The following is a 16,209-nucleotide window of genomic DNA, read 5'->3' on the forward strand; positions in this document are numbered from 1 at the left end:
TGTCGCTGTGAGTTTTTTGGGACTGGCGTTTCTTCCTTGCATCCTTAGGCGGTTAGGTCTTGAAGCTGGGCTGCTTGCACGTCCGTCGTCTCGGTTGTGAGAGGAAGCTCTTGTCACGGGCCGCGAAGCTGTCGGCGTGCTCTGGCGTTGCCGTAGGGCCTGCCGACGTCACCGTCGGGGTCCCGCAGGCGGTCTTGCCGGACGGGGGGTTTCCGTCTGGGTGTCGTCGTTCTCTCCGAGAGCTGCCTCTCATCCTTCGGGGCGCGTGGCCTGTAGCGTTCTGTGTAGCGTTGTTCTGTGTTTGTCTTGGAGCCGCCCTGCCCGGGGATGTAGAGTCAGGGCAAGGCGGGTGGTGCTGGCATCTAGGGATGCGCCCAGGCTGTGGCGGGGGTGGGGGGGAAGGAATTTTGCGGCCGTCTTGGATCGACTGGCTGTTGTCGGTGGGTGAGGGAAGTAATTCCTGTTGGGTTTTGTGGGCCCCCAGGGAACAACCGTAGGTGTCTGGGGGAGGGAGCTAGAGCCTTAGCTGAGCGGGTAGCGTGTCAAGGGTGTTCTGGCTTGTCTGTGTGCTGGGCTTACTGTTTGATGTATTGTGCTGATGTTTAAGAGCCGCCCTAGTTGGGCTCTCGAGGGGTGTTCCTACGTGCGATCGAGACCTGCGTCGTGGTTCAGCTGTCGCTGTGCATGCAGGTGACGTGTTTGGCATCGGTTTGGCAGGTGCCGAGGGAGGAGTCGTGCAGGGTGATGGAGGACGGCGCTGTAAGCAGGTGAGTTGGTGTGCGGTGTATCTGGAGGGAAGATGTGGCTGTTGGCTCTATGAGCCCGTTGTGGTAATTTTTCTTTGTGGACGCATGCGAGGAGCCGAGCGGGATCTGGGCACCGGAGGGGTGCCCAGGCACAGGGTGAGCGGTGACGGGTGGGCTGAAGCGTAGCGATTCGTCCTGAGGGGTCGCGTTGCAGGTGGTTGCGAGCAACGTGCGTTTGGCTCTTGCAGGTGGCGGGCGAGCCTCAAGACGGCAAGCGGATCTGATGGAGGCCGGGCAGGTGAGCTGTCGAGGAAAAGGTGCGTGTCTGAGATGTCTGAGATGGGGGGTGGGGGGGCGGTGTTTGTGCGGGTATCCTGAGACTCCCGCAGCACCCGAGCGGGTCCTTTTTTGCTTGGGTTCTTGCAGGTGCCGCACGCAGGCTTCGGAGGGGAGACGCCGCGTGCCGACGAGAGGTCCGAGAGGTGAGGGGCTTGAAGGCCAGGCGGCTGTTTGAGAGCAAGGTGTCGTACGGCCACTCAGTTGAAGCGTTTGTCTCTGGTTTTGCAGGTTGTGCGCCGGCTGCCTTTGGGCCTGGATGCGCGTTTGAGGTGAGGTGGGTCGCAGAGGGGAGGGGCGCGGGGCTGGTGTGGTTCGTTCTTCCTTTTTTGGCGGAGCGACGGTAACTTTGTGTGCCCTGTGGTATCTCTAGGGGCCGCAGGGGATGGCGTTCGTCCTCGTCCGGAACGGGCACGGAGCAGCCGGGTGAGCGGAGCAGCCGGGCGCGCGTGAGGTGGGGGGCGTTGCGGGGGTGGGTCCTTGTGGAGTGATGGGATGCCGGCTGACAGGGCTGCTGTGTGTGTATTGTTGTTGTTTTTGTTTAGGTGATGAAAAGGCACCTGGCCCGTGGAGGACCGATGCAGTGGGCTGACCGTGCGCTTGTTCTTCTGAAGGATGGGTGGACTGAGACTCTCGGCCCCTTGAAAGCTAAGTTGAGGCAACGGTGCTGGGGAAGGGGTTGGGGGAGGCAGGGGTTTTAAGGATGGTGCAGCGGAGCGGGCTGTCCGGGAAGCGGTCCCCTTTGAGAGCAGGGAAAAGGAGCGGGTTCCTCTTCAATGTGACGGGAACGTGTGCCGGGCAGGGCGGTTCCAGGCTGTGTGCGTTATTGTGCAGTGTGTGTGTTTCGTGTTGGGTGTCTCCGACCTTCCTCGGGTCTCGGTTGCTGTCTTTGTTCTTTAGGAGCCAGGCAGGTGCCTCGGCAGCGTTAGTAGGGCCCGGCGAGGCCCTAGTCGTGGGCTCGGCGCCCGTCGGGCGCTTCTCTTTTGGCGTCGCAAGCTTCGGGCGTGGATCGTTTTGGCGTCTCGGACGGTCGTCTTGGGCGGCGTCGTTCCCGGCTGCGTGAGCAGCGCCGCTCTGTCGCTGTGAGTTTTTTGGGACTGGCGTTTCTTCCTTGCATCCTTAGGCGGTTAGGTCTTGAAGCTGGGCTGCTTGCACGTCCGTCGTCCCGGTTGTGAGAGGAAGCTCTTGTCACGGGCCGCGAAGCTGTCGGCGTGCTCTGGCGTTGCCGTAGGGCCTGCCGACGTCACCGTCGGGGTCCCGCAGGCGGTCTTGCCGGACGGGGGGTTTCCGTCTGGGTGTCGTCGTTCTCTCCGAGAGCTGCCTCTCATCCTTCGGGGCGCGTGGCCTGTAGCGTTCTGTGTAGCGTTGTTCTGTGTTTGTCTTGGAGCCGCCCTGCCCGGGGATGTAGAGTCAGGGCAAGGCGGGTGGTGCTGGCATCTCGGGATGCGCCCAGGCTGTGGCGGGGGTGGGGGGGAAGGAATTTTGCAGCCGTCTTGGATCGACTGGCTGTTGTCGGTGGGTGAGGGAAGTAATTCCTGTTGGGTTTTGTGGGCCCCCAGGGAACAACCGTAGGTGTCTGGGGGAGGGAGCTAGAGCCTTAGCTGAGCGGGTAGCGTGTCAAGGGTGTTCTGGCTTGTCTGTGTGCTGGGCTTACTGTTTGATGTATTGTGCTGATGTTTAAGAGCCGCCCTAGTTGGGCTCTCGAGGGGTGTTCCTACGTGCGATCGAGACCTGCGTCGTGGTTCAGCTGTCGCTGTGCATGCAGGTGACGTGTTTGGCATCGGTTTGGCAGGTGCCGAGGGAGGAGTCGTGCAGGGTGATGGAGGACGGCGCTGTAAGCAGGTGAGTTGGTGTGCGGTGTATCTGGAGGGAAGATGTGGCTGTTGGCTCTATGAGCCCGTTGTGGTAATTTTTCTTTGTGGACGCATGCGAGGAGCCGAGCGGGATCTGGGCACCGGAGGGGTGCCCAGGCACAGGGTGAGCGGTGACGGGTGGGCTGAAGCGTAGCGATTCGTCCTGAGGGGTCGCGTTGCAGGTGGTTGCGAGCAACGTGCGTTTGGCTCTTGCAGGTGGCGGGCGAGCCTCAAGACGGCAACCGGATCTGATGGAGGCCGGGCAGGTGAGCTGTCGAGGAAAAGGTGCGTGTCTGAGATGTCTGAGATGGGGGGTGGGGGGGGGGTGTTTGTGCGGGTATCCTGAGACTCCCGCAGCACCCGAGCGGGTCCTTTTTTGCTTGGGTTCTTGCAGGTGCCGCACGCAGGCTTCGGAGGGGAGACGCCGCGTGCCGACGAGAGGTCCGAGAGGTGAGGGGCTTGAAGGCCAGGCGGCTGTTTGAGAGCAAGGTGTCGTACGGCCACTCAGTTGAAGCGTTTGTCTCTGGTTTTGCAGGTTGTGCGCCGGCTGCCTTTGGGCCTGGATGCGCGTTTGAGGTGAGCTGGGTCGCAGAGGGGAGGGGCGCGGGGCTGGTGTGGTTCGTTCTTCCTTTTTTGGCGGAGCGACGGTAACTTTGTGTGCCCTGTGGTATCTCTAGGGGCCGCAGGGGATGGCGTTCGTCCTCGTCCGGAACGGGCACGGAGCAGCCGGGTGAGCGGAGCAGCCGGGCGCGCGTGAGGTGGGGGGCGTTGCGGGGGTGGGTCCTTGTGGAGTGATGGGATGCCGGCTGACAGGGCTGCTGTGTGTGTATTGTTGTTGTTTTTGTTTAGGTGATGAAAAGGCACCTGGCCCGTGGAGGACCGATGCAGTGGGCTGACCGTGCGCTTGTTCTTCTGAAGGATGGGTGGACTGAGACTCTCGGCCCCTTGAAAGCTAAGTTGAGGCAACGGTGCTGGGGAAGGGGTTGGGGGAGGCAGGGGTTTTAAGGATGGTGCAGCGGAGCGGGCTGTCCGGGAAGCGGTCCCCTTTGAGAGCAGGGAAAAGGAGCGGGTTCCTCTTCAATGTGACGGGAACGTGTGCCGGGCAGGGCGGTTCCAGGCTGTGTGCGTTATTGTGCAGTGTGTGTGTTTCGTGTTGGGTGTCTCCGACCTTCCTCGGGTCTCGGTTGCTGTCTTTGTTCTTTAGGAGCCAGGCAGGTGCCTCGGCAGCGTTAGTAGGGCCCGGCGAGGCCCTAGTCGTGGGCTCGGCGCCCGTCGGGCGCTTCTCTTTTGGCGTCGCAAGCTTCGGGCGTGGATCGTTTTGGCGTCTCGGACGGTCGTCTTGGGCGGCGTCGTTCCCGGCTGCGTGAGCAGCGCCGCTCTGTCGCTGTGAGTTTTTTGGGACTGGCGTTTCTTCCTTGCATCCTTAGGCGGTTAGGTCTTGAAGCTGGGCTGCTTGCACGTCCGTCGTCCCGGTTGTGAGAGGAAGCTCTTGTCACGGGCCGCGAAGCTGTCGGCGTGCTCTGGCGTTGCCGTAGGGCCTGCCGACGTCACCGTCGGGGTCCCGCAGGCGGTCTTGCCGGACGGGGGGTTTCCGTCTGGGTGTCGTCGTTCTCTCCGAGAGCTGCCTCTCATCCTTCGGGGCGCGTGGCCTGTAGCGTTCTGTGTAGCGTTGTTCTGTGTTTGTCTTGGAGCCGCCCTGCCCGGGGATGTAGAGTCAGGGCAAGGCGGGTGGTGCTGGCATCTCGGGATGCGCCCAGGCTGTGGCGGGGGTGGGGGGGAAGGAATTTTGCAGCCGTCTTGGATCGACTGGCTGTTGTCGGTGGGTGAGGGAAGTAATTCCTGTTGGGTTTTGTGGGCCCCCAGGGAACAACCGTAGGTGTCTGGGGGAGGGAGCTAGAGCCTTAGCTGAGCGGGTAGCGTGTCAAGGGTGTTCTGGCTTGTCTGTGTGCTGGGCTTACTGTTTGATGTATTGTGCTGATGTTTAAGAGCCGCCCTAGTTGGGCTCTCGAGGGGTGTTCCTACGTGCGATCGAGACCTGCGTCGTGGTTCAGCTGTCGCTGTGCATGCAGGTGACGTGTTTGGCATCGGTTTGGCAGGTGCCGAGGGAGGAGTCGTGCAGGGTGATGGAGGACGGCGCTGTAAGCAGGTGAGTTGGTGTGCGGTGTATCTGGAGGGAAGATGTGGCTGTTGGCTCTATGAGCCCGTTGTGGTAATTTTTCTTTGTGGACGCATGCGAGGAGCCGAGCGGGATCTGGGCACCGGAGGGGTGCCCAGGCACAGGGTGAGCGGTGACGGGTGGGCTGAAGCGTAGCGATTCGTCCTGAGGGGTCGCGTTGCAGGTGGTTGCGAGCAACGTGCGTTTGGCTCTTGCAGGTGGCGGGCGAGCCTCAAGACGGCAACCGGATCTGATGGAGGCCGGGCAGGTGAGCTGTCGAGGAAAAGGTGCGTGTCTGAGATGTCTGAGATGGGGGGTGGGGGGGCGGTGTTTGTGCGGGTATCCTGAGACTCCCGCAGCACCCGAGCGGGTCCTTTTTTGCTTGGGTTCTTGCAGGTGCCGCACGCAGGCTTCGGAGGGGAGACGCCGCGTGCCGACGAGAGGTCCGAGAGGTGAGGGGCTTGAAGGCCAGGCGGCTGTTTGAGAGCAAGGTGTCGTACGGCCACTCAGTTGAAGCGTTTGTCTCTGGTTTTGCAGGTTGTGCGCCGGCTGCCTTTGGGCCTGGATGCGCGTTTGAGGTGAGCTGGGTCGCAGAGGGGAGGGGCGCGGGGCTGGTGTGGTTCGTTCTTCCTTTTTTGGCGGAGCGACGGTAACTTTGTGTGCCCTGTGGTATCTCTAGGGGCCGCAGGGGATGGCGTTCGTCCTCGTCCGGAACGGGCACGGAGCAGCCGGGTGAGCGGAGCAGCCGGGCGCGCGTGAGGTGGGGGGCGTTGCGGGGGTGGGTCCTTGTGGAGTGATGGGATGCCGGCTGACAGGGCTGCTGTGTGTGTATTGTTGTTGTTTTTGTTTAGGTGATGAAAAGGCACCTGGCCCGTGGAGGACCGATGCAGTGGGCTGACCGTGCGCTTGTTCTTCTGAAGGATGGGTGGACTGAGACTCTCGGCCCCTTGAAAGCTAAGTTGAGGCAACGGTGCTGGGGAAGGGGTTGGGGGAGGCAGGGGTTTTAAGGATGGTGCAGCGGAGCGGGCTGTCCGGGAAGCGGTCCCCTTTGAGAGCAGGGAAAAGGAGCGGGTTCCTCTTCAATGTGACGGGAACGTGTGCCGGGCAGGGCGGTTCCAGGCTGTGTGCGTTATTGTGCAGTGTGTGTGTTTCGTGTTGGGTGTCTCCGACCTTCCTCGGGTCTCGGTTGCTGTCTTTGTTCTTTAGGAGCCAGGCAGGTGCCTCGGCAGCGTTAGTAGGGCCCGGCGAGGCCCTAGTCGTGGGCTCGGCGCCCGTCGGGCGCTTCTCTTTTGGCGTCGCAAGCTTCGGGCGTGGATCGTTTTGGCGTCTCGGACGGTCGTCTTGGGCGGCGTCGTTCCCGGCTGCGTGAGCAGCGCCGCTCTGTCGCTGTGAGTTTTTTGGGACTGGCGTTTCTTCCTTGCATCCTTAGGCGGTTAGGTCTTGAAGCTGGGCTGGTTGCACGTCCGTCGTCCCGGTTGTGAGAGGAAGCTCTTGTCACGGGCCGCGAAGCTGTCGGCGTGCTCTGGCGTTGCCGTAGGGCCTGCCGACGTCACCGTCGGGGTCCCGCAGGCGGTCTTGCCGGACGGGGGGTTTCCGTCTGGGTGTCGTCGTTCTCTCCGAGAGCTGCCTCTCATCCTTCGGGGCGCGTGGCCTGTAGCGTTCTGTGTAGCGTTGTTCTGTGTTTGTCTTGGAGCCGCCCTGCCCGGGGATGTAGAGTCAGGGCAAGGCGGGTGGTGCTGGCATCTCGGGATGCGCCCAGGCTGTGGCGGGGGTGGGGGGGAAGGAATTTTGCAGCCGTCTTGGATCGACTGGCTGTTGTCGGTGGGTGAGGGAAGTAATTCCTGTTGGGTTTTGTGGGCCCCCAGGGAACAACCGTAGGTGTCTGGGGGAGGGAGCTAGAGCCTTAGCTGAGCGGGTAGCGTGTCAAGGGTGTTCTGGCTTGTCTGTGTGCTGGGCTTACTGTTTGATGTATTGTGCTGATGTTTAAGAGCCGCCCTAGTTGGGCTCTCGAGGGGTGTTCCTACGTGCGATCGAGACCTGCGTCGTGGTTCAGCTGTCGCTGTGCATGCAGGTGACGTGTTTGGCATCGGTTTGGCAGGTGCCGAGGGAGGAGTCGTGCAGGGTGATGGAGGACGGCGCTGTAAGCAGGTGAGTTGGTGTGCGGTGTATCTGGAGGGAAGATGTGGCTGTTGGCTCTATGAGCCCGTTGTGGTAATTTTTCTTTGTGGACGCATGCGAGGAGCCGAGCGGGATCTGGGCACCGGAGGGGTGCCCAGGCACAGGGTGAGCGGTGACGGGTGGGCTGAAGCGTAGCGATTCGTCCTGAGGGGTCGCGTTGCAGGTGGTTGCGAGCAACGTGCGTTTGGCTCTTGCAGGTGGCGGGCGAGCCTCAAGACGGCAAGCGGATCTGATGGAGGCCGGGCAGGTGAGCTGTCGAGGAAAAGGTGCGTGTCTGAGATGTCTGAGATGGGGGGTGGGGGGGGGGGTGTTTGTGCGGGTATCCTGAGACTCCCGCAGCACCCGAGCGGGTCCTTTTTTGCTTGGGTTCTTGCAGGTGCCGCACGCAGGCTTCGGAGGGGAGACGCCGCGTGCCGACGAGAGGTCCGAGAGGTGAGGGGCTTGAAGGCCAGGCGGCTGTTTGAGAGCAAGGTGTCGTACGGCCACTCAGTTGAAGCGTTTGTCTCTGGTTTTGCAGGTTGTGCGCCGGCTGCCTTTGGGCCTGGATGCGCGTTTGAGGTGAGCTGGGTCGCAGAGGGGAGGGGCGCGGGGCTGGTGTGGTTCGTTCTTCCTTTTTTGGCGGAGCGACGGTAACTTTGTGTGCCCTGTGGTATCTCTAGGGGCCGCAGGGGATGGCGTTCGTCCTCGTCCGGAACGGGCACGGAGCAGCCGGGTGAGCGGAGCAGCCGGGCGCGCGTGAGGTGGGGGGCGTTGCGGGGGTGGGTCCTTGTGGAGTGATGGGATGCCGGCTGACAGGGCTGCTGTGTGTGTATTGTTGTTGTTTTTGTTTAGGTGATGAAAAGGCACCTGGCCCGTGGAGGACCGATGCAGTGGGCTGACCGTGCGCTTGTTCTTCTGAAGGATGGGTGGACTGAGACTCTCGGCCCCTTGAAAGCTAAGTTGAGGCAACGGTGCTGGGGAAGGGGTTGGGGGAGGCAGGGGTTTTAAGGATGGTGCAGCGGAGCGGGCTGTCCGGGAAGCGGTCCCCTTTGAGAGCAGGGAAAAGGAGCGGGTTCCTCTTCAATGTGACGGGAACGTGTGCCGGGCAGGGCGGTTCCAGGCTGTGTGCGTTATTGTGCAGTGTGTGTGTTTCGTGTTGGGTGTCTCCGACCTTCCTCGGGTCTCGGTTGCTGTCTTTGTTCTTTAGGAGCCAGGCAGGTGCCTCGGCAGCGTTAGTAGGGCCCGGCGAGGCCCTAGTCGTGGGCTCGGCGCCCGTCGGGCGCTTCTCTTTTGGCGTCGCAAGCTTCGGGCGTGGATCGTTTTGGCGTCTCGGACGGTCGTCTTGGGCGGCGTCGTTCCCGGCTGCGTGAGCAGCGCCGCTCTGTCGCTGTGAGTTTTTTGGGACTGGCGTTTCTTCCTTGCATCCTTAGGCGGTTAGGTCTTGAAGCTGGGCTGGTTGCACGTCCGTCGTCCCGGTTGTGAGAGGAAGCTCTTGTCACGGGCCGCGAAGCTGTCGGCGTGCTCTGGCGTTGCCGTAGGGCCTGCCGACGTCACCGTCGGGGTCCCGCAGGCGGTCTTGCCGGACGGGGGGTTTCCGTCTGGGTGTCGTCGTTCTCTCCGAGAGCTGCCTCTCATCCTTCGGGGCGCGTGGCCTGTAGCGTTCTGTGTAGCGTTGTTCTGTGTTTGTCTTGGAGCCGCCCTGCCCGGGGATGTAGAGTCAGGGCAAGGCGGGTGGTGCTGGCATCTCGGGATGCGCCCAGGCTGTGGCGGGGGTGGGGGGGAAGGAATTTTGCAGCCGTCTTGGATCGACTGGCTGTTGTCGGTGGGTGAGGGAAGTAATTCCTGTTGGGTTTTGTGGGCCCCCAGGGAACAACCGTAGGTGTCTGGGGGAGGGAGCTAGAGCCTTAGCTGAGCGGGTAGCGTGTCAAGGGTGTTCTGGCTTGTCTGTGTGCTGGGCTTACTGTTTGATGTATTGTGCTGATGTTTAAGAGCCGCCCTAGTTGGGCTCTCGAGGGGTGTTCCTACGTGCGATCGAGACCTGCGTCGTGGTTCAGCTGTCGCTGTGCATGCAGGTGACGTGTTTGGCATCGGTTTGGCAGGTGCCGAGGGAGGAGTCGTGCAGGGTGATGGAGGACGGCGCTGTAAGCAGGTGAGTTGGTGTGCGGTGTATCTGGAGGGAAGATGTGGCTGTTGGCTCTATGAGCCCGTTGTGGTAATTTTTCTTTGTGGACGCATGCGAGGAGCCGAGCGGGATCTGGGCACCGGAGGGGTGCCCAGGCACAGGGTGAGCGGTGACGGGTGGGCTGAAGCGTAGCGATTCGTCCTGAGGGGTCGCGTTGCAGGTGGTTGCGAGCAACGTGCGTTTGGCTCTTGCAGGTGGCGGGCGAGCCTCAAGACGGCAAGCGGATCTGATGGAGGCCGGGCAGGTGAGCTGTCGAGGAAAAGGTGCGTGTCTGAGATGTCTGAGATGGGGGGTGGGGGGGCGGTGTGTTTGTGCGGGTATCCTGAGACTCCCGCAGCACCCGAGCGGGTCCTTTTTTGCTTGGGTTCTTGCAGGTGCCGCACGCAGGCTTCGGAGGGGAGACGCCGCGTGCCGACGAGAGGTCCGAGAGGTGAGGGGCTTGAAGGCCAGGCGGCTGTTTGAGAGCAAGGTGTCGTACGGCCACTCAGTTGAAGCGTTTGTCTCTGGTTTTGCAGGTTGTGCGCCGGCTGCCTTTGGGCCTGGATGCGCGTTTGAGGTGAGCTGGGTCGCAGAGGGGAGGGGCGCGGGGCTGGTGTGGTTCGTTCTTCCTTTTTTGGCGGAGCGACGGTAACTTTGTGTGCCCTGTGGTATCTCTAGGGGCCGCAGGGGATGGCGTTCGTCCTCGTCCGGAACGGGCACGGAGCAGCCGGGTGAGCGGAGCAGCCGGGCGCGCGTGAGGTGGGGGGCGTTGCGGGGGTGGGTCCTTGTGGAGTGATGGGATGCCGGCTGACAGGGCTGCTGTGTGTGTATTGTTGTTGTTTTTGTTTAGGTGATGAAAAGGCACCTGGCCCGTGGAGGACCGATGCAGTGGGCTGACCGTGCGCTTGTTCTTCTGAAGGATGGGTGGACTGAGACTCTCGGCCCCTTGAAAGCTAAGTTGAGGCAACGGTGCTGGGGAAGGGGTTGGGGGAGGCAGGGGTTTTAAGGATGGTGCAGCGGAGCGGGCTGTCCGGGAAGCGGTCCCCTTTGAGAGCAGGGAAAAGGAGCGGGTTCCTCTTCAATGTGACGGGAACGTGTGCCGGGCAGGGCGGTTCCAGGCTGTGTGCGTTATTGTGCAGTGTGTGTGTTTCGTGTTGGGTGTCTCCGACCTTCCTCGGGTCTCGGTTGCTGTCTTTGTTCTTTAGGAGCCAGGCAGGTGCCTCGGCAGCGTTAGTAGGGCCCGGCGAGGCCCTAGTCGTGGGCTCGGCGCCCGTCGGGCGCTTCTCTTTTGGCGTCGCAAGCTTCGGGCGTGGATCGTTTTGGCGTCTCGGACGGTCGTCTTGGGCGGCGTCGTTCCCGGCTGCGTGAGCAGCGCCGCTCTGTCGCTGTGAGTTTTTTGGGACTGGCGTTTCTTCCTTGCATCCTTAGGCGGTTAGGTCTTGAAGCTGGGCTGCTTGCACGTCCGTCGTCTCGGTTGTGAGAGGAAGCTCTTGTCACGGGCCGCGAAGCTGTCGGCGTGCTCTGGCGTTGCCGTAGGGCCTGCCGACGTCACCGTCGGGGTCCCGCAGGCGGTCTTGCCGGACGGGGGGTTTCCGTCTGGGTGTCGTCGTTCTCTCCGAGAGCTGCCTCTCATCCTTCGGGGCGCGTGGCCTGTAGCGTTCTGTGTAGCGTTGTTCTGTGTTTGTCTTGGAGCCGCCCTGCCCGGGGATGTAGAGTCAGGGCAAGGCGGGTGGTGCTGGCATCTCGGGATGCGCCCAGGCTGTGGCGGGGGTGGGGGGGAAGGAATTTTGCAGCCGTCTTGGATCGACTGGCTGTTGTCGGTGGGTGAGGGAAGTAATTCCTGTTGGGTTTTGTGGGCCCCCAGGGAACAACCGTAGGTGTCTGGGGGAGGGAGCTAGAGCCTTAGCTGAGCGGGTAGCGTGTCAAGGGTGTTCTGGCTTGTCTGTGTGCTGGGCTTACTGTTTGATGTATTGTGCTGATGTTTAAGAGCCGCCCTAGTTGGGCTCTCGAGGGGTGTTCCTACGTGCGATCGAGACCTGCGTCGTGGTTCAGCTGTCGCTGTGCATGCAGGTGACGTGTTTGGCATCGGTTTGGCAGGTGCCGAGGGAGGAGTCGTGCAGGGTGATGGAGGACGGCGCTGTAAGCAGGTGAGTTGGTGTGCGGTGTATCTGGAGGGAAGATGTGGCTGTTGGCTCTATGAGCCCGTTGTGGTAATTTTTCTTTGTGGACGCATGCGAGGAGCCGAGCGGGATCTGGGCACCGGAGGGGTGCCCAGGCACAGGGTGAGCGGTGACGGGTGGGCTGAAGCGTAGCGATTCGTCCTGAGGGGTCGCGTTGCAGGTGGTTGCGAGCAACGTGCGTTTGGCTCTTGCAGGTGGCGGGCGAGCCTCAAGACGGCAAGCGGATCTGATGGAGGCCGGGCAGGTGAGCTGTCGAGGAAAAGGTGCGTGTCTGAGATGTCTGAGATGGGGGGTGGGGGGGGGTGTGTTTGTGCGGGTATCCTGAGACTCCCGCAGCACCCGAGCGGGTCCTTTTTTGCTTGGGTTCTTGCAGGTGCCGCACGCAGGCTTCGGAGGGGAGACGCCGCGTGCCGACGAGAGGTCCGAGAGGTGAGGGGCTTGAAGGCCAGGCGGCTGTTTGAGAGCAAGGTGTCGTACGGCCACTCAGTTGAAGCGTTTGTCTCTGGTTTTGCAGGTTGTGCGCCGGCTGCCTTTGGGCCTGGATGCGCGTTTGAGGTGAGCTGGGTCGCAGAGGGGAGGGGCGCGGGGCTGGTGTGGTTCGTTCTTCCTTTTTTGGCGGAGCGACGGTAACTTTGTGTGCCCTGTGGTATCTCTAGGGGCCGCAGGGGATGGCGTTCGTCCTCGTCCGGAACGGGCACGGAGCAGCCGGGTGAGCGGAGCAGCCGGGCGCGCGTGAGGTGGGGGGCGTTGCGGGGGTGGGTCCTTGTGGAGTGATGGGATGCCGGCTGACAGGGCTGCTGTGTGTGTATTGTTGTTGTTTTTGTTTAGGTGATGAAAAGGCACCTGGCCCGTGGAGGACCGATGCAGTGGGCTGACCGTGCGCTTGTTCTTCTGAAGGATGGGTGGACTGAGACTCTCGGCCCCTTGAAAGCTAAGTTGAGGCAACGGTGCTGGGGAAGGGGTTGGGGGAGGCAGGGGTTTTAAGGATGGTGCAGCGGAGCGGGCTGTCCGGGAAGCGGTCCCCTTTGAGAGCAGGGAAAAGGAGCGGGTTCCTCTTCAATGTGACGGGAACGTGTGCCGGGCAGGGCGGTTCCAGGCTGTGTGCGTTATTGTGCAGTGTGTGTGTTTCGTGTTGGGTGTCTCCGACCTTCCTCGGGTCTCGGTTGCTGTCTTTGTTCTTTAGGAGCCAGGCAGGTGCCTCGGCAGCGTTAGTAGGGCCCGGCGAGGCCCTAGTCGTGGGCTCGGCGCCCGTCGGGCGCTTCTCTTTTGGCGTCGCAAGCTTCGGGCGTGGATCGTTTTGGCGTCTCGGACGGTCGTCTTGGGCGGCGTCGTTCCCGGCTGCGTGAGCAGCGCCGCTCTGTCGCTGTGAGTTTTTTGGGACTGGCGTTTCTTCCTTGCATCCTTAGGCGGTTAGGTCTTGAAGCTGGGCTGCTTGCACGTCCGTCGTCCCGGTTGTGAGAGGAAGCTCTTGTCACGGGCCGCGAAGCTGTCGGCGTGCTCTGGCGTTGCCGTAGGGCCTGCCGACGTCACCGTCGGGGTCCCGCAGGCGGTCTTGCCGGACGGGGGGTTTCCGTCTGGGTGTCGTCGTTCTCTCCGAGAGCTGCCTCTCATCCTTCGGGGCGCGTGGCCTGTAGCGTTCTGTGTAGCGTTGTTCTGTGTTTGTCTTGGAGCCGCCCTGCCCGGGGATGTAGAGTCAGGGCAAGGCGGGTGGTGCTGGCATCTCGGGATGCGCCCAGGCTGTGGCGGGGGTGGGGGGGAAGGAATTTTGCAGCCGTCTTGGATCGACTGGCTGTTGTCGGTGGGTGAGGGAAGTAATTCCTGTTGGGTTTTGTGGGCCCCCAGGGAACAACCGTAGGTGTCTGGGGGAGGGAGCTAGAGCCTTAGCTGAGCGGGTAGCGTGTCAAGGGTGTTCTGGCTTGTCTGTGTGCTGGGCTTACTGTTTGATGTATTGTGCTGATGTTTAAGAGCCGCCCTAGTTGGGCTCTCGAGGGGTGTTCCTACGTGCGATCGAGACCTGCGTCGTGGTTCAGCTGTCGCTGTGCATGCAGGTGACGTGTTTGGCATCGGTTTGGCAGGTGCCGAGGGAGGAGTCGTGCAGGGTGATGGAGGACGGCGCTGTAAGCAGGTGAGTTGGTGTGCGGTGTATCTGGAGGGAAGATGTGGCTGTTGGCTCTATGAGCCCGTTGTGGTAATTTTTCTTTGTGGACGCATGCGAGGAGCCGAGCGGGATCTGGGCACCGGAGGGGTGCCCAGGCACAGGGTGAGCGGTGACGGGTGGGCTGAAGCGTAGCGATTCGTCCTGAGGGGTCGCGTTGCAGGTGGTTGCGAGCAACGTGCGTTTGGCTCTTGCAGGTGGCGGGCGAGCCTCAAGACGGCAAGCGGATCTGATGGAGGCCGGGCAGGTGAGCTGTCGAGGAAAAGGTGCGTGTCTGAGATGTCTGAGATGGGGGGTGGGGGGGGGTGTGTTTGTGCGGGTATCCTGAGACTCCCGCAGCACCCGAGCGGGTCCTTTTTTGCTTGGGTTCTTGCAGGTGCCGCACGCAGGCTTCGGAGGGGAGACGCCGCGTGCCGACGAGAGGTCCGAGAGGTGAGGGGCTTGAAGGCCAGGCGGCTGTTTGAGAGCAAGGTGTCGTACGGCCACTCAGTTGAAGCGTTTGTCTCTGGTTTTGCAGGTTGTGCGCCGGCTGCCTTTGGGCCTGGATGCGCGTTTGAGGTGAGCTGGGTCGCAGAGGGGAGGGGCGCGGGGCTGGTGTGGTTCGTTCTTCCTTTTTTGGCGGAGCGACGGTAACTTTGTGTGCCCTGTGGTATCTCTAGGGGCCGCAGGGGATGGCGTTCGTCCTCGTCCGGAACGGGCACGGAGCAGCCGGGTGAGCGGAGCAGCCGGGCGCGCGTGAGGTGGGGGGCGTTGCGGGGGTGGGTCCTTGTGGAGTGATGGGATGCCGGCTGACAGGGCTGCTGTGTGTGTATTGTTGTTGTTTTTGTTTAGGTGATGAAAAGGCACCTGGCCCGTGGAGGACCGATGCAGTGGGCTGACCGTGCGCTTGTTCTTCTGAAGGATGGGTGGACTGAGACTCTCGGCCCCTTGAAAGCTAAGTTGAGGCAACGGTGCTGGGGAAGGGGTTGGGGGAGGCAGGGGTTTTAAGGATGGTGCAGCGGAGCGGGCTGTCCGGGAAGCGGTCCCCTTTGAGAGCAGGGAAAAGGAGCGGGTTCCTCTTCAATGTGACGGGAACGTGTGCCGGGCAGGGCGGTTCCAGGCTGTGTGCGTTATTGTGCAGTGTGTGTGTTTCGTGTTGGGTGTCTCCGACCTTCCTCGGGTCTCGGTTGCTCTCTTTGTTCTTTAGGAGCCAGGCAGGTGCCTCGGCAGCGTTAGTAGGGCCCGGCGAGGCCCTAGTCGTGGGCTCGGCGCCCGTCGGGCGCTTCTCTTTTGGCGTCGCAAGCTTCGGGCGTGGATCGTTTTGGCGTCTCGGACGGTTGTCTTGGGCGGCGTCGTTCCCGGCTGCGTGAGCAGCGCCGCTCTGTCGCTGTGAGTTTTTTGGGACTGGCGTTTCTTCCTTGCATCCTTAGGCGGTTAGGTCTTGAAGCTGGGCTGCTTGCACGTCCGTCGTCTCGGTTGTGAGAGGAAGCTCTTGTCACGGGCCGCGAAGCTGTCGGCGTGCTCTGGCGTTGCCGTAGGGCCTGCCGACGTCACCGTCGGGGTCCCGCAGGCGGTCTTGCCGGACGGGGGGTTTCCGTCTGGGTGTCGTCGTTCTCTCCGAGAGCTGCCTCTCATCCTTCGGGGCGCGTGGCCTGTAGCGTTCTGTGTAGCGTTGTTCTGTGTTTGTCTTGGAGCCGCCCTGCCCGGGGATGTAGAGTCAGGGCAAGGCGGGTGGTGCTGGCATCTCGGGATGCGCCCAGGCTGTGGCGGGGGTGGGGGGGAAGGAATTTTGCAGCCGTCTTGGATCGACTGGCTGTTGTCGGTGGGTGAGGGAAGTAATTCCTGTTGGGTTTTGTGGGCCCCCAGGGAACAACCGTAGGTGTCTGGGGGAGGGAGCTAGAGCCTTAGCTGAGCGGGTAGCGTGTCAAGGGTGTTCTGGCTTGTCTGTGTGCTGGGCTTACTGTTTGATGTATTGTGCTGATGTTTAAGAGCCGCCCTAGTTGGGCTCTCGAGGGGTGTTCCTACGTGCGATCGAGACCTGCGTCGTGGTTCAGCTGTCGCTGTGCATGCAGGTGACGTGTTTGGCATCGGTTTGGCAGGTGCCGAGGGAGGAGTCGTGCAGGGTGATGGAGGACGGCGCTGTAAGCAGGTGAGTTGGTGTGCGGTGTATCTGGAGGGAAGATGTGGCTGTTGGCTCTATGAGCCCGTTGTGGTAATTTTTCTTTGTGGACGCATGCGAGGAGCCGAGCGGGATCTGGGCACCGGAGGGGTGCCCAGGCACAGGGTGAGCGGTGACGGGTGGGCTGAAGCGTAGCGATTCGTCCTGAGGGGTCGCGTTGCAGGTGGTTGCGAGCAACGTGCGTTTGGCTCTTGCAGGTGGCGGGCGAGCCTCAAGACGGCAAGCGGATCTGATGGAGGCCGGGCAGGTGAGCTGTCGAGGAAAAGGTGCGTGTCTGAGATGTCTGAGATGGGGGGTGGGGGGGCGGT

Source organism: Phalacrocorax aristotelis, unplaced genomic scaffold (genome assembly GCF_949628215.1).
Source record: "Phalacrocorax aristotelis unplaced genomic scaffold, bGulAri2.1 scaffold_70, whole genome shotgun sequence".
In the NCBI taxonomy this organism is placed as follows: Eukaryota; Metazoa; Chordata; class Aves; order Suliformes; family Phalacrocoracidae; genus Phalacrocorax; species Phalacrocorax aristotelis.